Genomic DNA, 24,102 nt, shown 5'->3' on the forward strand with positions numbered 1-24,102 from the left:
AACTCCTCTTCGCTTTTTACTGACAGGTAAGCACACAACACCAGTGACATTTACCTCACACACACACACACACACACACACACACACACACACACACACACACACACACACACACACACACACACACACACACAGCTCCTGCTGTCTCCTTCCATAGCAGCTCTTACCTGATGAATGAAACCTGATACCTGGTGTTATACCAGCGAATTCACCCTGACCAGCAAGTGCTGGAGCGCAGCTGCAGGACGGGGAATCACCTCAAAATAACTCGATGGAAGCAGCTGCGGCTCTCGTCGAGAGTCACAGGAGTCTTAAAGGAAAAGAAGAGAGTCACAAAAGCAGAAACATTGAGTTTATTTCTTTATTATTAACTTATTATAAAGAGAAATGTAACTCCCAGTCGTGAAACAGCTCACACCTGACTGCTTTCTAATGTCCAGCAGGGGGCGACTTCTCTGAGGTCTGACTTGATAGAAGTCCAGGAAAAAATCAGCATCTTGCTCAGCTGACCTCTGAGTTCACAGTCAAAGAGGCCACGCCCCTAATAATGGAGACTTTAACTTATCTATAGAAATATGCATGGTTTGGCGTTTCCAGCCCCAGAGTATAAACAGATAGAGCTGCGTGTCATCTGCATAGCAGTGTAAATGTATGCTATGTCTTCTAATGATGCTGCCTAAAGGAAGCATGTATAATGTAAGTAGAATTGGTCCTAGCACTGAACCCTGTGGAACTCCATAATTAACCTCAGTGTGTGAAGAGGACTCTCCATTTACATGCACAAATTGGAGTCTATTAGATAGATATGATACAAACCACTGCAGTGCAGTACCTGTAATACCTACAGCGTGCTCTAATCGCTCTAATAGGATATTATGGTCGACAGTATCGAACGCTGCACTGAGGTCTAGCAGGACAAGCACAGAGATGAGTCCACTGTCAGAGGCCATAAGAAGATCATTTGTAACCTTCACTAAAGCTGTTTCTGTGCTGTGATGAGCTCTGAAACCTGACTGAAACTGGTTATATAACCAAGAACTGGAAGAGTGAAACATTTCAAATTTCTTGGGGTTTGGTTTGATGAGAGAGTTACATGGGCTGTACATATGCAAACATCACGAGGGGTTTAACTGGAAGTGATAGAACAGCCCTGCAGGTTATATCCAGTGGCGGTCCTAGCCTGTTTGGCTCCCTGGGCGAACACTCCCTCTGGCGCCCTGACAGAGAATTTTCTCACTCTTCTTATATTTATTGTTTGTTTACTTGCACTGCTGTAACTGGAGCCTCGTTGTCTCGTCTCTCTATATACTGGACTGTATATACCGGAGATGACAATAAAGTTTACTTTGACTTCAGCAGCGAGCAGGCGCACCGAGGGCTCTCACGCTCACTTTTCACATACAGAATTTTGAAAAAACATCGGTGCAAATTATAAGACATTATCATAATGTCTGGTGTTTTCGTGTTTGTTGGTTTTTATTTTATTTTGCGAGTTGGTTATTAGATGCTGCTCCAATCAGCCAGAGAATCCCCCGCCCTCTCCTCCCTGTGCCGCAAGCAGCAGGCGCACCTCACAAACGGAGGGCGCCCTTACTCCCAGCAAATGGGCGATAGAAAACCGATCGGTGCCTGTGACATTCCCAATATGCGCTGGCATGACGTCGGGGCAGCATGAGTACGAGCAACTTTTTTTTGCCGATGCCCGTGATGCCGCCGCCCCACCACGATGGTAGAAACGGGAAAAAGGCCGCTTCACATTAGAAGAGAACAGCTAACACTGAGTGTACTGGGCAAGTTTACATGGTCATCCAACCCAGGAACAGTTGGGCTGGGACAAAGAAGAAAAAGACGTGAGGAGTTTTAGTTTGAGAATCAGAAAGAAGCTGAACTCAGAATAGATCAGGTCAATAAGTCAAACAGTCATTACCAGAAATACAGCCATGGATACTTCCAGAAGATACAGCAGACTTCACTTTGTCAGAAAGGAGAAGTGAGGATGAGGAGTTTACTTTAAACTCACATACTGTCAGGATCCTGACATCATTCTGTAGCAGTTCAGTCCCCTGGTAAGCTGCACATTCAGTCAGGGGCCCCAATACCCCCTGGCCCTGCATCGGCTCCCGCTGGAAGCTCGGATGAGCCCATCCAGCACTCCGTGGTTCCCATGCCGCCATCTGCCTAATCCGCAGGGGGTTCTGGAGAGCCCGGCCAGCACTTCTTCGTGTCCGCTGGAGCTTCTGGAGAGCCGGTCCAGCACTTCCTCGTGTCCGCTGAAGGGTCCGAGGGGCCCGTACAGCAACTTGTCTCCACTGGAGGGTCCGAGGAGCACGTTCAGCAACTTGTTTCCGTTGGAGGGTCCGAGGGACCGCTTCAGCCTCCTGTCTCCACTGGAGGGTCCGAGGGGCCCGTACAGCAACTTGTCTCCACTGGAGGGTCCGAGGAGCACGTTCAGCAACTTGTTTCCGTTGGAGGGTCCGAGGGACCGCTTCAGCCTCCTGTCTCCACTGGAGGGTCCGAGGGGCCCGTACAGCAACTTGTCTCCACTGGAGGAGCCCGTTCAGCAATTTGTCTTCGCTGGAGGGTCCGAGGGGCCGCTTCAGCCTTCGTCCACTTTCCTGGTCTCTAGCTGGACGTCATCACCGTCGAGGGTGGCCCCCTGAACGAGGTCGCCTCTGCCACTGTCTTCCACGTAGCCAGCCCTTCGGATCTCCTTTGCCTGCGTCGCCGCCGCCTTTCGCGCCGCCGGCCTCCGGATCTCCTTCGCCTGAACCTGACTGAACTGTTTTGGACTCCTCTGTTGCCGTCCTCCAGGTCAGCCCTCTGAATCACTGATGAACTGCTCCCTGTGCGCCAGTGTTCTTTGTGCACGTTTTGTTTTTGGACTCTTTGTGCTCCTGTTTTTTGTTCCGTTCCGAGCCCTCCGTCCTGGACCCTCCGCCGCCCACCCGGGGTTGGTGGTCTGTTTTGTTCTTTGTTCTGGGCTGTCTGGAGCCAGCCCTTGAGGGGCGGGTACTGTCAGGATCCTGGGTCATTTGACCCAGCGTTCTTAGTTTTCCTGTGTTCTCGGGTCATGTTTAGTGCATTTGTTATTCTATGGGTCCTAAGTTGTTCAGGTTGATTTATTGGATTTCCCCTCATGTCTTTATTCCCCATTGTCTCCCTCTGTGTGACCGTGTATATAGTGATGTGAGTTATTGTGCTTTGCTCCCACTCCTTGTGTTCTGTGTCTTCCTCTTTCTGTCATGTTCTCTCTCCCTCTCTGCCTCTCTCTGTGTTATGTTTAAGGTCCGCGTCTTGGTGTCAGCATTTTCAGCTTTGTGTCCTCCACACGCTGTCATGTGTAACTGTCCTCAGCTGCATTCCCCGTGTGCTTCCACGTCCCTCGTTACCTTCTGTGTATTTATGTCAGAGTCTCCCTTTGTTTCGTGTCACGTCGTCCCTCAAGCTGTGTATTCCCTTGTGTGCCTCTCTGTGAAGTTTAGTTTATTGTTTCCTAGTATAGTTTAGTTTTGTATCTTTTCCTGGAGTCAGCAAATAAAGCTGTATTTTGAGTTCATCCCTCGTGTCTAAGAGCCTGCGTTTTGGGTCCAACTCCTGCCTGCCACACAGCGATTCTTGACACATACAGCGCAGAAATATATTAATCAGATTCATACAGCATATAAGAGTATATCTAATAGAGTTGGAGTAGCTGTGACTGTACAGAGTTAAATATCACAGTAGGGAAAAGGATAAGTGATGGACTTTCAGTACACACAGGAGAAACGGTTGTGATGTTATCAGCCATCCAATGGGCCGAAGACATAAGATCATTACAATCACTCATTAGTTAAGTGCCAGTTCATCGTTAGTAAGTTTACAAGGCAACCATTCAGAAAGTAGACTCTTAATAGAAATTCAACAAACACTAGACAGAGTAAACATGATGGGAAAAACGTTTTATGGGTGCCAGCACATCACGGTGTCAAGGGAAATGAAATGGCTGCAAAGGAGGCCTCTGGAAAAAGATTAGTGGAATTAACTATCAGCTTTAGAAAAACAGAAATAAAAAATCTATTACAACAGAAAATGAAGGAGAGATGGCAAAAACCAGACGGTGGTTTTATAAAATTCAGAGGAAAACTGAAGAAATGAGAAGTAGAGGAGGAGTAGGGAAGAAACAATCACGTCTCAGGTGTGGGCACACTAGGATTAACAGCCCACTGTTCACTGTAGAGAAACACTGTGATGGGAGCCCTGTGGAGACAGCAGCATGTTATATCACACTGTCAGCAGTGTGAGGAAGACAGAAGAAACCTGATTCAAAACCTAAACTGAAACTAGACTGAACTGAGACTCAAAAAGTAAACGTTATCGGGCACCATTTAATGATCTTAGACAAACACATTAGTATGACAGGATCGTTTCCTCAGGTGACTTTCTGGTCCACACTCCATACCAGTTGGTGGTCGTAATGCACCAATTCGTTGTTTGCCAACCACCAATAAACACCCAGAAGAAGAAGAAGAGGAGTGTTTCCTGCACAGTCAGGGTCATGACATCCGGTTCTCTGTCAGTGCTGGTGGCCCTGCCAACAGGACTGCATCTCATAGTTCCCATCATTCATGTTTCCTACAGTGACTGTCGCTCATTATCAGAGGACATTTGGACTTTGAAATTGTGTGTGATTTGTTTCAGTCTTGAACAGCAGAATCTGCACCTCGTTTAATGAAGAAATGCGTCAAAGGAGCTGTGCTGAGGTCACAGCCACTGAATTCATTCATCTAAACGCGAGGCCTTGATAACAGGTCCCAGTTCAACAGCTTGCAATCTGGATTTCCTACACAGATTTTGCAGGATGCCTGAAACCAACAGGTTGAATTGTGTGCAGCATGCTTGAATGAAGGAGTCCAACAGAACCAGCATCCACAGATGAGCGTCCTGTGGATGAAGAACACGACTGTTTGAAAAGACTCGAGTAAAATACAGTCTGCTGGAGATGCAGACATGTGGAGGCAGGCTAGGTTTCACTAAACTCCATCATTAATGACTGACTGCAGCAAAACAGCAAAGTCCAACAGGGATAGCCGAGAAAAACAGTGAGTGAGGGAACACTGACAGAGGACAGCATCTAAAATCATTGACCGCCCTACATATCACCGCCTTTATCCAGGGGTATATTTTACTCTATTTTATTCTACTGTATATATTATTCTATTTTTATTCTATTCTGTACAGTTGTGTACTGTATTTATTCTTATTTTATTTTATTCTAATTGTCCTTCATAACTTTTGCACTGTCCACTTCCTGCTGTGACAAAACAAATGTCCCACGTGTGGGACTAATAAAGGTTATCTTATCTTATCTTATCTTATGCCATACCCTGCATTTACGGACTTCCTAAGATCCACAAGGAAGGGGTCCCACTCAGACCCATTGTTAGCAGCATAAACTCAGCCACTTACAACATTTCAAAACACCTTGCTACCATCCTGGCACCACTTGTGGGGAACACCCCACACCACATCAAGAAATCCACCGACTTCACCGACAAGGTCCAGAAACTTACCCTGGGTCCAGATGAAACCATGGTGTCCTCTGATGTAGTCTCTCTCTTCACTTGCATACCCACCATGGAGGCAGTGGAGACTGTCAGAAAATGACTACAAGAAGACAGCTCCTTGGAAGACAGGACCAACTTCACACCCGATCAGATCTGCACACTGTTAGACCTCTGCCTTACCACCACATACTTCAAATACAACGAAGGCTTCTACAGACAAAAACATGGCTGTGCCATGGGCTCCCCCGTGTCACCTATTGTAGCCAACCTTTACATGGAGGAAGTGGAAAGAAAGGCTCTTGGCTCTTTCAAAGGAAGAGTACCCAGCCACTGGTACAGATATGTAGACGACACCTGGGTCAAAATCAAGACACAAGAAGTGGAATCCTTCACTGCGCACATTAACGCTGTGGATAAAAACATCAAGTTCACCAGGGAAGACACAAAGGACGACTGTTTGCCTTTCCTGGACTGCGCCGTGCACATTGAAGAGAATGGCAACCTCAACATCGAAGTTTACCGGAAGCCCACACACACGGACCAGTACCTCCTCTTTGACTCCCATCACCCTCTGGAACACAAACTTGGAGTAATCAGGACCCTACACCACCGGGCAGAACATGTTCCCTCTAAGCCTGAAGGGAAAAAGAAGGAACACACACACGTAAAGGAAGCACTCAAAACATGTGGTTATCCTAACTGGGCATTCATAAAGTCAGCAAAGAGGCACAGAAAAGAAGATCAGACACCAGCGAGGGAGGATAAGAAAGACAGACGCAACAACGTTGTTATCCCCTATGTAGCTGGTGTATCAGAGAAACTCAGGAGAGTTTTCTCCAAGCACGACATCCCAGTGTACTTCAGACCCAGCAACACACTCAGACACAAACTGGTTCACCCGAAAGACAAAACTCCAAAACACAGACTTAACAACGTGGTGTATGCTGTACAGTGCAGCGAGGAATGCCCAGACCTCTACATCGGAGAGACCAAACAGCCACTTCACAAGCGCATGGCACAACATAGAAGAGCCACCTCCACAGGACAAGACTCAGCAGTCCATCTGCATCTAAAGGTCAAAGGTCACTCTTTGAGGATGCCAATGTTCACATTTTGGACAGAGAGGACAGATGGTTTGAAAGAGGAGTGAAAGAAGCCATTTATGTCCACTGTGAGCGACCATCTTTGAACAGAGGCGGTGGTTTACGACACCAACTGTCTGCCATCTATAATCCAGTTTTGAGATCCTTCCCCAGACGCCTTAACGCCCACTCACACCCTGGGCCAGCTGACCTCAGGAAATCACATGATAGGGTGGGGCCAGGTTTCACAATGAGCTCACCCGAAACCCTGGCTGATTGTGACCCACACCTGTTTTCACACCTTGGCTCATGTGATTAGGTAGAGGATCATCAGGGGGTCCTTTGTCCCTCTTTGGGGGGAAACTCCCACGGGGTTTAAATCTGGGACTCTCCACCATTTCACCCTAGAACTGAAGAAGCTTCTCGGATGAGAGGTGAAACGTCTTCAAGCAACTTAAAGAAGTCCAGACGCTTTTCTTTCCAAGCTCCTTAGACGACAGCATCTATAAAGGGCCGATTAGAGGAAGTAGAGACACCCAGGGACAACGACGCATAGCTGAGCTAAATCACAGACAACGAGACACAGGAAGCAAAACTGGAAGCTGAATATGGAAAACAGACACATGAACTAACTAAGACCTGACACGAGAGGAAGGAACACCAAGGGAGGACCTAAACTCTGACACAACTCCTGAGAGCAGGATGAAATACAGTAGGAGAAAAGAAGAAATGAGACATTTGAAAGCTTGAGGCGATTCTGGCTAGGATGCCTCCTGTGCGCCTCCTAGAGTGAGGTATTCCGGGCATGTCCTACCAGAGGAGGCCACGGGACAGAACCAGGAGCCAAGCCAGAACGTAACGTCTCTGTGTCCCCTCAGATGAGCTGAAAGAGGGACGTCTGGGCTTCTTTGCTGAGACTTTGGAAAGGTGCGTGGATCATGTGCTCACCTGTCAGTAACAGCCCACACAGGGTAGAACCAGGCCGTGAATGAAACATTTGGAAATCTCTGATGTGTCTGATCTGTTTCGAGGCCCTGGGTTCGAGTTTGAAAGCCATCGGGTGCTGCTGAGATCAATAAGATTCATGGTGGGGAGGAACTCGTACATGAGCTTATTTCTTCAGGTAAAACTTTATCCGTCGCTTCGCTAATACAGCCCGTTAATGGTTTAATTGAATGTGCTGTCTGTGCAGACGGTCCGCAGCGTTCCTGTGAATCCCCTCAAACAGCAGCTGAGGAAACATCTCCAACCTTCTCCGAGTGGCTCGTGACAAGCAGCGTTTACAGCGTTGTCGTCCTCATTGTGAGCCTGAACTCTTTCCTACTACACGCTGAATGTGTCACAGCAGCCCGAGAGGCCGTGTGCTTTGAATTTCCATTATTATTAAATATTAAAATGTGGCTGCACAGCCTGTGTAAGTGTGATTTCTCTCAGTAATGGATTTAATGCCTCTGCAAAATGAATGCAGCTGTGTGTGCGAGCCTTTAAATGCTTCCACGAGTGAATGATGACAGGCCGAAGGCTATTTGTCTTTAACGCCCGTGCCTCTGCACAGTCGTGATGTTTAACTGCTGGGAAATCAAACCGTGTCCTCTGTGATCCACGAGCCTGCTGAACAGAAACCGCTTCAAGCCAAACATGCTCTAAAATGATTGGTGAGCTAAAAACACTCAGTCACCCATCTGTTACCGATGCCGACGTCATGTAGCACCGCCATCGCCCTGACACCGGGCGGCAGACGTGACCACATGTCAGTCAGGACGTCCATCAGGAGCTTTGCCTTCAGGAATAGATGGAGGTTTGGCTTTGGCTCCGTCTCCACAACAGCACCTCTGCATGTGGATAAAGGACGAGCTGGGACTGACACACCTGTCTCACTGACTTCCCCAAACCTGCTTCATCCTGCAGCGTCACCTCCTGCTGGTCATGAAAAACACTGCGCCTCACTGTACGACCACAATAACAAGGACAACACTGCAGTGAATGCACTAACTTAACATGTTCATGATGAACGCCTGTTTAGTCATCTGGATCCAGCTGAGCGCCCCCGTCAGGTGACCTGAGTGTGTTTTCTGCAGATGTGCTGCTTCAGGGTCGAGTCTTTGCCAAATGTTTCTGCGTCACTTGTGAAACTTTAAAACCACGGGACGCCACTTTAAAGGAGGTTTTGAGTGTCGCGGCTGCTTCCATGCTGTCTCTGTTTGTGACTGAGTGCAGAACAGCCGTCAGCACGAGTGGCTGAGGCAGTAAAATGTGCTTTCTGAGGTACATGTCACATGTGAGCATGGTTTAAAAATGCTCCCATCGCTGTGTGAGGGTCTAAAACAGGTTTTTTTCTTCTTGGCATGATTTTTGTTCATATATTACAGACCAGCTGTAATCATGGGTGTTTATCTCAGAGGAAAAGAGCCAACACTGGACTGGATATTTAAACCTCTGTCGACTTAGCGTTCTCTTTTTTACTTTTCAATTTCAGAACAAAGAGCTCCATTAGCGCTGTTGGCAGACTTTTGTCTGAGTGTGTTTGGCGTCGTTGTCATTGAGAAAGTGAGCGCTGATGTGTTTTATGTTTCCGAGCAGCAGCTTCAGGGCACAGACTCACGAAGATTAATCTCTGCCATCGCACAAGTCGTCCCAACATTTGCTCTCTGACTTTTATGGATGTTTCAGTTTCTTCAATGTGAGAATGAATCAGAGCATCAACCTCCAGACTCTCATTATGGAATTTATTTGGTTACTGCATGAATCTCATGTTAAACATGTGTGAACACTGACAGGAGCTCTTTTTATTCCTGAAATATGTGGCTGCACATGGCAGCTGAGTCATTAGACATTCCTACCATGAAAGCGACTCCTTGCACACTTGAACATGACGACACACGGTGTGAAGTCATCTAACCTGTTTCAGTAAAAACTGATCAGCTCAGTCTCATTTTGGAAACAGCAACACGAGAGAAGAAGAGTGACACGGACTCAGAGTAAGACCGAAGTTTCAGAGCCAGCACAGATGAAACCGGCCCAGAGGTGAACCATCAACACGGGCAGTGACGGCGTGAAGCAGCCTCATGGAGGATGTTTCAGGTAAAGACTGACCCCTCCCAGAGCACTGTGAGGAATATTTAACTTATGTAGGCATTTAAATTACGAGCATCAGAACAAACATTCTCCTCCTGCCAAACACACGGCTGAATCTCAGCTGAGTGCTTCTGCAGTCATTAACACAGTGAAGCCCTGGATATCCTGCCTGTGAGATTCCTGAAGATCCTGAACATGGGAATGTCAGCCTGCAGTCTCTCTGCAGTTTATTTTACGGCTTTCTGTCCCTGTTTATTTCAAAGCCATCCTCCAAAAGAGCCCTCTCTGGACCGTGGATCATTTCCAAACTTCTTTTCTCTCCAAAGTCTTCGGAAAGGCTGTCGCTGAACAGTCGATTGCTTTTAAACAGAAATGAGCGTTTTGAAGCATTCCAGTTGAGTTTTAGGGAAAATCAGCAGACAGATGGATGATACTGGTACATCTTCTGCTGCAGTTTGATTAAATCTGAGCTGCATACAACTCATAAGCGCAAAGCAGCATTCACCAAACACCATGAACAATGCAGAGCTGGAACATAAAACACTGCATCAAAGACTCCAGGACAGCTTTAGTTTTTATTACATGACAGATCTTCTAGCATTGTCGGCCAGTCACAGACATCCTCTCATGACCTGTGGGGCCCCTCGGGATCTGTCCTCAGACTGTTCCCATATTCCCCCTGGGGCAGGCATCCACAGGCACAGCATGAGTCTTCACTCCAGGCTGGCACACAGCTGTACATCTCTTCTAACCTCAGTGACATTTATGAATGACTGTGCCCAAGATATTTCAATTCAATTCAATTCAATTTTATTTATACAGCGCCAAATCACAACAGCAGTCGCCTCAAGGCGCTTTATATTGTACAGTCGATCGTACAATAATAGATACAGAGAAAAACCCAACAATCATATGACCCCCTATGAGCAAGCACTTTGGCGACAGTGGGAAGGAAAAACTCCCTTTTAACAGGAAGAAACCTCCAGCAGAACCAGGCTCAGGGAGGGGCGGGGCCATCTGCTGTGATTGGTTGGGGTGAGAGAAGGAAGACAGGATAAAGACATGCTGTGGAAGAGAGACAGAGATTAATAACAAGTATGATTCAATGCAGAGAGGTCTATTAACACATAGTGAGTGAAGAAGAAACACCCAGTGCATCATGGGAATCCCCCAGCAGCCTACACCTATTGCAGCATAACTAAGGGAGGATTCAGGGTCACCTGGTCCAGCCCTAACTATATGCTTTAGCAAAAAGGAAAGTTTGAAGCCTAATCTTAAAAGTAGAGATAGTGTCTGTCTCCTGAATCCAAACTGGAAGCTGGTTCCACAGAAGAGGGGCCTGAAAACTGAAGGCTCTGCCTCCCATTCTACTTTTAAATACTCTAGGAACAACAAGTAAGCCTGCAGTGTGAGAGCGAAGTGCTCTAATAGGGTGATATGGTACTACAAGGTCATTAAGATAAGATGGGGCCTGATTATTTAAGACCTTGTATGTGAGGAGCAGGATTTTGAATTCTGGATTTAACAGGAAGCCAATGAAGGGAAGCCAATACAGGAGAAATCTGCTCTCTCTTTCTAGTTCCTGTCAGGACTCTTGCTGCAGCATTTTGGATTAACTGAAGGCTTTTCAGGGAGTTTTTAGGACATCCTGATAATAATGAATTACAGTCGTCCAGCCTGGAAGTAAAAAATGCATGAACTAGTTTTTCAGCATCACTCTGAGACAGGATATTTCTAATTTTAGAGATGTTGCACAAATGGAAAAAGCAGTCTTACATATTTGTTTAATATGTGCGTTGAAGGACATGTCCTGGTCAAAAATCACTCCAAGGTTCCTCAAAGTGTTACTGGAGGCCAGGGTAATGTTATATGCCATAAAAACAATGAGTATCCGGTTAGATAACATATTTCTAAGATTTTTACAATAATAAGTACAATAACCCCAGTTTTATCTGAATTTAGAAACAGAAATATAGAGGTCATCCAGGCCTTTAAGATATTTTAACTAACTGGTGTGTGTCATCTGGCTTCATGGATGGATAAAGCCAGGTATTAAGGTATCAAATACTCCTGAAGGACATGTCCTGGTCAAAAATGACTCCAAGGTTCCTCACAGCATTACTGGAGGCCAAGGTAATGACATCCAGAGGAAGAATCTGCTTAGATACCATATTTCTAAGATTTTCAGGGCCGAGTACAATAACCTCAGTTTGATCTGAATTAAGAAGCAGAAAGTTAGCGGCCATCCAGGTCTTTATGTCTTTAAGACATTCCTGCAGTTTAACTAATTGGTGTGTGTTACCTGGCTTCATGGACAGATAGAGCTGGGTGTCATCTGCATAGCAGTGAAAATTTATGCTATGTCTTCTAATGATGCTGCCTAGGGGAAGCATGTATAATGTAAACAGAATTGGTCCTAGCACTGAACCCTGTGGAACTCCATAATTGACCTTAGTGTGTGAAGAGGACTCTCCATTTACATGCACAAACTGGAGTCTATTAGATAGATATGATACAAACCACTGCAGTGCAGTACCTGTAATACCTACAGCGTGCTCTAATCGCTCTAATAGGATATTATGGTCGACAGTATCGAACGCTGCACTGAGGTCTAGCAGGACAAGCACAGAGATGAGTCCACTGTCAGAGGCCATAAGAAGATCATTTGTAACCTTCACTAAAGCTGTTTCTGTGCTGTGATGAGCTCTGAAACCTGACTGAAACTCTTCAAATAAGCCATTCCTCTGCAGATGATCTGTTAGCTGTTTGACAGCTACTCTTTCAAGGATGTTTGATATGAAAGGAAGGTTGGAGATTGGCCTATAATTAGCTAAGACTGCTGGGTCTAGAGATGCTTTTTAAGTAAAGGTTTAACTACAGCCAGCTTGAAGGCCTGTGGTACACAGCTGATTATTAGAGATAGGTTGATCATATTTAAGATTGAAGCATTAATTAATGGCAGGACTTCTTTGAGCAGTTTTGTAGGAATGGGGTCTAAAAGACACGTTGATGGTTTGGAGGAAGTAATTATTGAAGTTAACTCAGAAAGATCGATTGGAGAAAAAGAGTCTAACTTAACATCAATGGTACTAAAAGTAACTGTAGATAATATTACATCTGTGGGATGATTATTGGTAATTTTTTCTCTAATGATAAGAATTTTATTTGTGAAGAAGTTCATGAAGTCATTACTAGTTAACGTTAAAGGGATGGTTGGCTCAGTAGAGCTCTGACTGTTTGTCAGCCTGGCTACAGTGCTGAAGAGAAACCTGGGGTTGTTCTTATTTTCTTCAATCAGTGATGAATAGTAAGATGTTCTGGCTTTGCGGAGGGCTTTCTTATAAAGCAACAAACTATTTCTCCAGGCTAAATGATGATCCTCTAAATTTGTGACACGCCATTTCCTCTCCAGCTTACGAGTTATCTGCTTTAGGCTACGTGTTTGAGAATTATACCACGGAGTCAGGTACTTCGGATTTGAGGCCTTAGTTTTCACCGGAGCTACAGTATCCAGAGTCGTACGTAGTGAGGAGGTAAAATTATTAACAAGATGATCGACCTCTGTTGGAGTAGCGTTCAGATAGCTGCTCTGCTCTGTGTTGGTACAGGGCATTGAAGATGATAACAGTGGGTGGATTATATTCTTAAACTTAGTTACAGCGCTTTCAGAAAGACATCTACTTTGATAAAGTCTACTCTCCATTGCTGTGTAATCAATTATTGTAAATGTAAATGTTATCAGGAAATGATCAGACAGCAGAGGGTTTTCAGGAAACACTGTTAAATGTTCAGTTTCTCTGCCATATGTTAAAACAAGATCTAGAGTGTGATTAAAGTGGTGGGTGGGTTCTTTTACATTTTGAGAGAAGCCAATTGAGTCTAATAACAGATTAAATGCTATGTTGAGGCTGTCATTTTTAGCATCTACATGGATGTTAAAATCACCCACAATAATTATTTTATCTGAGCTGAGCACTAAATCAGATAAAAAGTCTGAGAAATCAGAGAGAAACTCTGTGTAAGGCCCAGGTGGACGATAGATGATAACAAGACTGGTTTCTGAGTTTTACAGCTGGGGTGGACAAGGCTAAGCATCAGGCTTTCAAATGAATTAAAAGTCTGTCTGGGTCTTTCGTTAATTAATAGGCTGGTGTGAAAAATTGCTGCCACACCGCCCCCTCGGCCTGTGCTTCGAGGTTTCTGGTAGTTAGAATGACTCGGGGGTGTTGATTCATTTAAACTAACATAATCATCCTGCTGCAACCAGGTTTCTGTAAGGCAGAGTAAATCCATTTGTTGATCAATTATTAAGTCATGTACTAACAGAGACTTGGAGGAGAGAGACCTAATATTTAATAATCCACATTTCACTGTTTTACTCTTTGGTTCAGATGTGGATACTGTATTGTTCTTTCTTTGTGATTTTTTTATGTTTAAGTTGTTTGTTGCTGGTTTTTGGTTTGTTTTTTGGGAGCTGACACAGTCTCTATGGAGATGGGTTTTTGGGGGGGTAGCAGGAGGAGAGAAGCTGCAGAGAGGCGTGTAAGACTGCAACTCTGCTTCCTGGTCCCAACTCTGGATAGTCATATTTTGGTCCATATTTCTAGAAATGAGAGCTGCTCCATCCAAAGTGGGATGGATGCCGTCTCTCCTATTAAATCCTGGATGGCACAGAAACACTAAAAATGGATAAGGCGAAGCAGCCATTATTGCATCTGAGCCACATCTGGACTCCTGGGCAAATACTGTAAAACTGCAGCACGTCAGTCACATCAGCTTCTCCAGCACACAGAGATGGTCAAACTCCATCCAGCCATCCTGCCATTTTCCTCTGCTTATCCATTTGAGGAGGGGGGTGGAGTCTATCCAGCTGCAACAGGGCAAGAGGCGGGGTACACCTGGACAGGTAGCCAGTCTGCTGCAGGGTTATCACAGAGACTGGGAACCATCCACGCCACTAACTGCCAGAGAAAACCCTCGCACACACGGGGAGAATCAAACCCGGGACCACCGTGCTGCCCCCTCATTACACCAAATCTACATAAAGTCGAGGTGGTCCAAAGATGCAGCAGCCAGACCGCTCACCTAAAAACTGAGCACATCACTCCTATTTTAGCTTTTAGTTTGAGTTGCCCTTTAAGACCCACCTGGGCTTAGATCTGATGTGTCTGGTGGTAATAAGAGGTCCTCTGTCCCACAGTCCCAGCACAGGGTTTGGACTCCCACTCTGTGGGACGACCTCGCTGAGGAGATCATACCGGTGAGCTCACTACTGTGTCCGCCTGCCCCAGTGATGTCTGATTGGTCATCAGACGGTTAGAGCGAGAGTCCGTGCGGGCCTGCCTGCTATTTGGAGGCAGCGGACTTCAGCTGGAGGCAAAAGAAGTATAAACCCTGGGTCATACTCCACCGATGACACAGGTGGAAAATACAGTGACCCCTGGATCATCTCTGACACTGGGCTGATATCTCTGCTACAGTTAGAAGGTGGTTTTTGTCACGAGCAGGCAGGATGTGGACCCAAATGCAGGACTCGGGAAACCAGAAGGGAGCTCACATTACAGCTTTAATGGTGATTCACTAGCTGGGCCCACGTCCTCATTATAGGTTTGACAGCGCTTTAGTAGGTAAAAGTGAATGCTTTGACGTGAATTGAGCTGCGGTTTGGGGAAGGCCTCGAAGGGGACTGGCGACGGCTCCCGGGCCTGGCAGATCCCCGTATACTAAATAGGAGTGAAGAAGTGAAAGGAGGGAGGGGCACAAAAACGAGAATGAACAGCTTGCAGAACTGGGGGAACCTATGTAGATGACAGCTGGAAGGAGCGTGTTTGGAGGCGTGGTCCCGCTCCTGAAATTCAGATACATAATCTCCAATAGAGGAAAGTCAAAATATACCTGGAGCAGGGAATAAGAGAAAAATGGGAGACCACAGGAAAGAAACACATGAGGAATGAGGCGACAAAGGACGAGTGGAGCCTCAAACAGAATAAAAACACACAGGATAACGAGGGGAGAGGCAGGAGAGGCATGAAGCCTCGCTCTAACCGTCTGATGTCAAATCTTCCATCAGTGGTAACCAAGCAGACCCCAGCAGACCCCAGCAGACACCAGCAGACACCAGCAGATCCAAGCAGACCCCAGCAGACACCAACAGACACCAGCAGACCCCAGCAGACCCCAGCAGACTTATGGAAAGTAAAATTCCCAACTACTCAGGCGTGGGGTCTTACCAGGTTTTTAGCTTGTGTCAGCACTTTGGCCGACATTTGATGTCTTTTAAATGTCCTATACAAACAAAGCTGACTCAACTTGACTTGTGTTTGTTTTGGATTTCTATCCGAGTGAAATCGTTAAATCTCTGCTGTTCCAGCTTCCTGTTAACAAAGGGAAAGATGTTTGTTCTTCAGCAGATGGACAGATTTGTTTTGATGTTTTTATTGCTTTTAGATAAGAAGAGCTCCAGTTACGTAATGTGGAGCTATATCACATTAGCCTTGCTAGTAAACAGTCTATTAATAATTTGCTTTACAAATCTGCAGGAGCTGTGACTGTTACGTTCACCTGTCGGAGTAACGGACGGTGCGACAGGGTCTCTGTAAAGCTGCTCGTCTTCACTGCAGGCCTGAAAAGACCTGAGGCGTCCTCAGAAGTCCAAACATAACGCTCCAATCCTGCCCGGTGCTCTCAGACTGTTCATTGTATGAAAGAAGGGGAAGGCTGCTGAAAGCTGCCTAACACTGCAGGACACTTTCATCCTCTCATGGAAATGATTTTACCAGCCTGCATGCAAACAGCTACAGCTGCAAATGAGGCGAAAAGCAGCAAAGATGGGGAGAAATGAGCCTGTGGGTGTTTTTCCTCCAGCAAAGACGAGTCAGAGCACACCTATCCAAGATCACTGAGTCATGATGACGCTTTCTGCTAGAATTATTAAAAGGTCATTCTTCTGGTTGTGTGACACATTTAAGGCATGATCCAAACATCTCAGGGGCAGATCCAGGACACCATGGAGAGATCCAGTCTCTCAGCTGACGGGGAACACCTCAGTGTCCACACACACACCCACACACACACACACACACGAACAGCACACACGCACACACACGCACACACACGCACACACACACACGCACACACACACGCACACACACGCACACACATGAACAGCACACACACACACACACACGCACACACACGCACGCACACGCACGCACACGCACACACACGCACGCACACGCACACACGCACGCACACACACGCACACACACGCACACACACGCACGCACACGCACGCACACACACGCACACACACACACACACGCACACACACACGCGCACACACGAACAGCACACACACGCACACACACGCACACACGCACACGCACACACGCACGCACACACACGCACACACACGCACACACACGCACACACACACACACACACGCACACACACACGCGCACACACGAACAGCACACACACGCACACACACGCACACACGCACACGCACACACACACGCACACACACGCACACACACGCACACACACACACACACACGCACACACACACGCGCACACACGAACAGCACACACACGCACACACACGCACACACGCACACGCACACACGCACGCACACACACGCACACACACGCACGCACACGCACGCACACACACGCACACACACACACACACACGCACACACACACGCGCACACACGAACAGCACACACACGCACACACACGCACACACGCACACACGCACGCACACACACACACGCACACACCTAATGTTCCTCTGAACCGTCTCGTCTTTATTCCATTAAACTTTTCTTCTTTTTCACTGGCAGCTGTTGAAAGCCGGCGATTGTGGTTTCAGCACAGGTTTCATGGACAGCAGAAACAGCAGCACGTGAGAACAAATACAGACCAAAGGTGGCGCCCCCCCTGTGGAAGGACGTGTTTCCTAAGTTACACAAACGAGAGTCTGGATTTTCATCCTACTGATATCAGTTCATTATTTATTATCATAATCATTTATTATGAAGAGGTTTGATGTTCAGCTGCAGTAATTTACAGGTTTACACTGACAGCGCTTCAGAAACAGGAAGTGACCCGTGAGCTTTATGTTCAGCTCATCTTTTAAATCTCATCGACCTCGCTCTGTCCTTCTCCTGCTGGCACGTGTTCGCTCATTTGTCTTCATGCTGCTTCGTCCTTCATCATCTCTCTCTTTAACCTTTGGCCTCTCCTCCTGTCCTGGCTCCGCCTCTGCTCTCCACAGTTTCCTCTTGGACTTTTGACAGAAACATCAAAACGATGCTCGGCGTCGACGTGCTGACAGCTCGATGTTACATATGAAACATTTTTAATACTGAATGCAGCAGAATTATTTAATGATCTGTTCCTCAGAACATCCCCAACATTTTTAACTTGAGCTACAGCTTCAGGCGACAGGATTAACTCTATAGTCACTTCCTGTCGCGCGTCACGGTTTAAAGCTCTGGTGACTCCTGCAGAGGAGGCGCTGCCCATCCTCCTCTGGGTGCTCTGGGACGCAGCGTCATGTTTCACAAACATGAACTGTGATGTTAAATGATATTATTACCATGATTATTGTGACATTCTGATTAAATGAGATTCTGAGTTTGGGTTGTTACCCGCTCTGTCCTGGCCTCCATCATCTGAGCTCTGCTGTTTTGTGCAGTTGCAGTTAGACACATGATGAACGAGAGGCAGTGTGCATGAGAGGAATTAGCATGACCTCATTTAAACCCGTCACTCTGCTCTGACGACACTTTATCTCCATCCTGTCGAGTCTGATTTATGAACAATGCTGTTAATAGTCTGACATATTGTTGCTGCTTAGTTTCCTACAGGAAGCATTTTATTTACTCTTTGATGGATTTCAGTTCATTACGGTTTTTAGTCTTCGATGTGGCGTCTCTGTCACAGATGTTTACAGTTTTACTTTTGTGGCTGGATTAAAAACTCAGTTCAGCCAATAAAGAAACACAATAATGAACCATAGAAGTTTACATGAGGTCAAGCTCAGGGACACCAACTAGCTGAGACTTAGCAGACAGCTAGCAGCTACAGCCGCCTGTGTCACCATCCACATGCCAGTCATGGAGGCCACGCCCCTAATAATGCAAAGCTGTAACTGGACTGATTCTCTCAACATTCAGATTCTGGATTTCTTAACCAATAGTCTGCCAAAACCCCGACTCCTCGGCGCTCCTGCTCATCCTGCTGTCACATGACTGCTCAGCAAATCAGAGACATCACATTGTGCAGTTTGAGTGGTGGAAGCATCACCCACAGATTCAGTTTGTTTCAGAGATCTTTGTCTGTACAGACGCTGCTGACAGCAGCTCTGAGTCACGCACGCCATTTTTATCTCCTCGCAGCACTCGACACTGAACTCGCCGATTTCTTGTTTGTGTCCATATGCTCGTGATGACCTCACGCACTTACACCATCCTCACAACAGAACCAGGATCATTAAATGTGGATGACATCATCAGTAAAAACATGATGATGTGGACGCTCGGGGACAATATATGGCTTCACAGCTCATTTGAGTGCAAAGCAGGCCCAGCAGGAGGTCAGAGAGCAAAGCCTTTATGTGATTAAAGGTGTTATTCATGGAGGACACGGAGAGCCTTCGTGGTCCTGAAGCACTGAGTGCTGCTGTCCCGCCTCAGCCGCCGGCGCCTCGCAGACAGCCTGGGAGGACACGCTCTGGCTAGTCTCGCTCCCGGCTCGTCACCTGTGTAACGTTCCCATGACTACCGTCCACAGACCTCCACCGGGGAGGCAGCGAGAGCGTGGAGCGAACATTTGTGACTGCGCTTGTTCGTTAGTTAGCACTAGCCTGTTGCTAATGAGCAAACACCTGATTCTGTGGTTCGGTTACTGCTGGTCCGTAAGCACATACTGACATTTGTAATTACAGCTGTAACAGACCGTACTGCTCCACAGGCTGAATGCTGCATAAACTCTGCAGACCTGCAGGGCTGTAAATCTCAGGCACTGTTTTATGGGAGTGTCAGCACAGCTGTGATATATCTGTGTATTTAAACCCATCTTCCCAAATCTCCGACCGCACTGTCGGAATCTTTGGAATCTCTTCTGTGATCGGTGAGCAGGCTGACCCGGAGTTAAAAGTCACTGCTTTGCTTTGATCGTGAATACATTTTCCCAACATGAAGAAAACAAATGAATAAAACATCCCCATGTTTTATTCTCTGCCTTTTGAAGAGGTGTAAACAAGAGGCAGCAGGAGATGATGCATGAGCGGAGCTGCAGCAAAAGGACCAAACTCCTTCTTTCTGAACTCTGAGTCAGCTGATGTTGTGTTGTTCTAACGCGTCACGATATCTGGAGAAAGACAGCTGGAAGCAGCAGTTGGATGATCCACAGTATCAGACGCGAGTGCTCAGGGGCTACCTGAACAGCCAGGTGAGGCTGAGGAGTCACTGAGGTCAGCAGCAGTACCTAAAGAGCCGTTAGTTATCTCTGTGTTATTGCAGAGTCTTTACCTTATGATATAAAACACCTCGAGCCGGCCGCTGTTGGTGCTAAATAAATAAAACTGACAGCTGGAGCCAGTGCAAAGTGAAAGTGTCATCAGCCGCCCGATGGACTGAAGAACAGTCTGGATCTGGACCCAGTTTGTTATGGACTCCCATCAGCTGTCAGAAGTGTCCAGCCTCAGCACGAGGTTTCACTTCTCTTTACTCCATCACACTCACAGCTGTGTATGGTTAACATCCCTGCCTGATGAGACTGACTGAAGTAGTTCAGCTAAGATCAGCCCAAAGACTAAAAGGATGCACTTACACTGCACTGTGCTGTGTGAGACAGTGATTTGTATGTATTAGCAGGAATTAGCCAGCATCAGCCAGAACAGAAGCAGCTCAGGGTTTGATTTGATCCTTAAAGTTGTTCGTTTACTGAATGTCCTGTGATGCTGACTTTAATTTGACCCTCTTTGGTATGAAGTTTTGTAACACCGTTATCTGGTAGCTAACAGCATTTACAGTGGACATGAAACACTACATGTATGAAGGTTAATTTACATCATGAAGACCTGCTCTCAAAAACTGACCTGGATGTAACTCTGTCCGTAAAGCGGGATTTTTGAAAGAAGTCCTTAAAGTGTTTGGGACATAGAAATGTTTCTTCTCCATGTTACAGTCTCCTTCACTTACAGTTGGCCTTCGCTTTTCCTCACTTCTAATATGAAGTATTAGAAGTCACTGAGATTGCATGAGGAAAAAAAGAGTGTGGCATGTCTTCCTCAGAGTTTCTGTTTTTCTTTTTTGTCCATCGCACACATCAATCTATTTTCCCTGCAGACGTGCTGATGGGATTCAGTGCTATGTTATATTTGTGGTGTGCTGTGGATGAAGTAGCCTCTTATCTTGTAAACTTTGGATGTGCTTGGGCAAAGACAGATTATTTTATTGCATAAAATAGCAATAAAAGCAATCGATCACATGGGCGCCGCCCGCTACAGTTGGTCGGATGAGGAAAAATCCGAATTCCTGACTCTAGCTCGTAAGTCTGGTGAACCACCTGTCACCTGGCTCACACAGGCTCTCCTCCACGGTCCTCATTTATAAAGTGCTTTACAAACCCCAACATTACGGCTAACAGCTGGATTTTCCTGTTTGAGTGCAGCTAGCCAAACAGCGAACAGCCGCTTCCTGCTAAAGACAGACAGTAAAGTGGACCGCATAGCCTGGTTTAACATTAAACTCACTGCTCCAGGACTACACTGATCCCCTCACACTGATGTTTCTTTTAGTGTCCTTACGTTCCTCTGAGGTATTGATCCTGTCACTAGTTAGAAAACATAAACTAATGTGGGTCGGTTAGCCTCAACCAACCACTTTAATCTGAGCGTGGCTCAGAACTGTTGAAAGGTACAGGCTCAGTTAATAGACATTATTTTAATATGTAGATTATTTAAGTGGACAAACAACAAAGCTGTTCTTTCACAAATGTTCTAGAAGTGTCACGCTGGTGTGTTTGTGAAGCAGACCCAAAACGCAGACACGGGAGAAAAACGGAGTATAAGAGAAAGCGAGCCTTTACTGAGGCTGATAACATTAACTAAACTAAAACCAACCAGTTCAGTGCGTGGTTCAGTGGGTCGTACAGTGTGTCTTTAATTTGGTCATTCAGTGAGCCATTTAGGGGGTCAGGGGTCAAGGGGGGGTCAAGGGGGGGGGGGGGGGGATTGAGTGGATTCCCATTCATCTTCTTGAGGACTGCCATAGTTTAAACACTCAAAATTCAATGACAGAGGTGCTCATCACTTTATATGTTGAAGTGCATAGTGTGGAAGATGTTATATGAGTGTTTTAAGTTGTAAATCCGACAGATTTGACCCAAACATGACAGGAAGGTTAACACTAAGATACTACAATAACTGTGAGGAAAAACCATGTGCATGACATACACCTGAGACCTGGAGAAACCTGAAGCAAGACAGACAAACGACCTGACACTGAGCAGAGGACTTAAATACACAGGAGGCTAATGAGGGAAGTGGAAACACCTGGAAACACAGCTGACACAATGACACCACAGGGGAAGGAAAACTGAACTGACTGAACATGGAAAAACCAGACCTTTCAAAATAAAACAGGAAACATGCAGCGACATGAACTGGGACACGAAAGCTTGACACAAGAGACAGCGAGAAGGAGAGGGACACAGAGGAGAGAGACACAAGGGGAACCTACATAGACGAGGAGATAACACAAACAGAAAAGGACTCATAAACAAGGAGACGTAACTCCACTAAATCCTAACTAATTACATAAGAAATCAAAAGTACAAAAATAAACTCATAATGCTGGGACACAGACCCCGCCCCTGACAGGAAGTGTTGGTGAGTTTACCCTCGTACAGAAATAACCTGCCAATAGATGCAGATGGAGAGTAAATGGCCTGGTAAATGTATTTATATAGCGCTTTACTAGTCCCTAAAGATTTTCTTTATATCCTCCAAACAGAGAAACACGGAGAGTCGACGTCTTTCAACGAGCAGCCACACTTTCCTCAAAATCTCCACAAAGGCAAAACTCAGATTCATGTGCTCCGTGCACCTCTCAGGTCTCCCTGGAATAGTGAAACTTCAATAGTGGCTTCATTAAAGCATTGATCTGGTTTGCCCCCTGCTGAAACAATCTTTCAGGTGACGCAATAGACTCTTATTAAATACAGACATATTTATTATGAAACTTTTAATGTTGAAATGTTTAAATCTCTTAACATCCAGCAGGCACTGATGACCTCTCCAGATTTAGGGTCAGATTTGGGTTCACAGCCATCACATCTATTGAACTTTACCACACTGAGACCAAAATGGAAAATCTTCTTAACAGAGAAAAGTCTAAATATTCATTTTAAAATATAAAATCTAGTTTTGAAAATGTCGGCCGTCGGGTGTATTGATGCCAGTTGTGAAATATTTTGTGCACCGACAGTTTACTTTGTACTACCCTCAGCATAAAAACAGGGTAAACTACACTGTAAAATCTAATTAGTTCCCAGAACTCAAAAAAATTGAGGAAACTCGTTGCCTCAAAAAAATCGAGTAAAGCTTAGCTAAAAATGACTAAATTAGGACAAGTTATTTATTTTGAGTACTCTGTACAAGCTCATTTGTTCCCAGAACTCAAAAAATTGGATCAAGTTTACGTAAGATGACCAAGTTAGGGCAACTTACTCATTTTGAGTACACTGTACAGTCTTGTTAGTTCCCAGAACTCAAAAAAATTAAGGAAACTCGTTGCCTCAAAAAAACTAAGTAAAGCTTACTTAAGATGACTGTTAGGACAACTTATTCATTGCAAGTCTGCAGTATTAAGAATAACTTAATATTTCTGACTGTACAATACTAATTGTTTACCTACTGACAAACATTTCAAGTTCAACTACATGAAAAAACAATTTGTGGTACCATGAATATGATTAAAAATAATTAACAACACTTTTTGTAATGATGTTAAAATCAGCCCAACTTTTATTTTCAAACACAACAAAGTCAAAGGAGTTGCAAAGAAAAGCGTCTGGACTTCTTAAAGTTGCTTGAAGACATTTCACCTCTCATCCGAGAAGCTTCTTCAGTTCTAAGGTCAAATGGCCGAGAGTCCCAGATTTAAACCCAGTGGGAGTATCCCCCCAAAGAGGGACAAAGGACCCCCTGGTGATCCTCTAATCACATGAGCCAAGGTGTGAAAGCGGGTGTGGGACCTAATCAGCCAGGGTTTCGGGTGTGCTCATTGTGAAACCTGGCCCCACCTTGTCGTGTGAATTCCTGAGGTCAGATGGCCCAGGATGTGAGTGGGCGTTAAGGCGTCTGGGGAGGGAACTCAAACACAACAAA

Source organism: Pelmatolapia mariae, linkage group LG20 (assembly GCF_036321145.2).
Source record: "Pelmatolapia mariae isolate MD_Pm_ZW linkage group LG20, Pm_UMD_F_2, whole genome shotgun sequence".
NCBI classification, from domain to species: domain Eukaryota; kingdom Metazoa; phylum Chordata; class Actinopteri; order Cichliformes; family Cichlidae; genus Pelmatolapia; species Pelmatolapia mariae.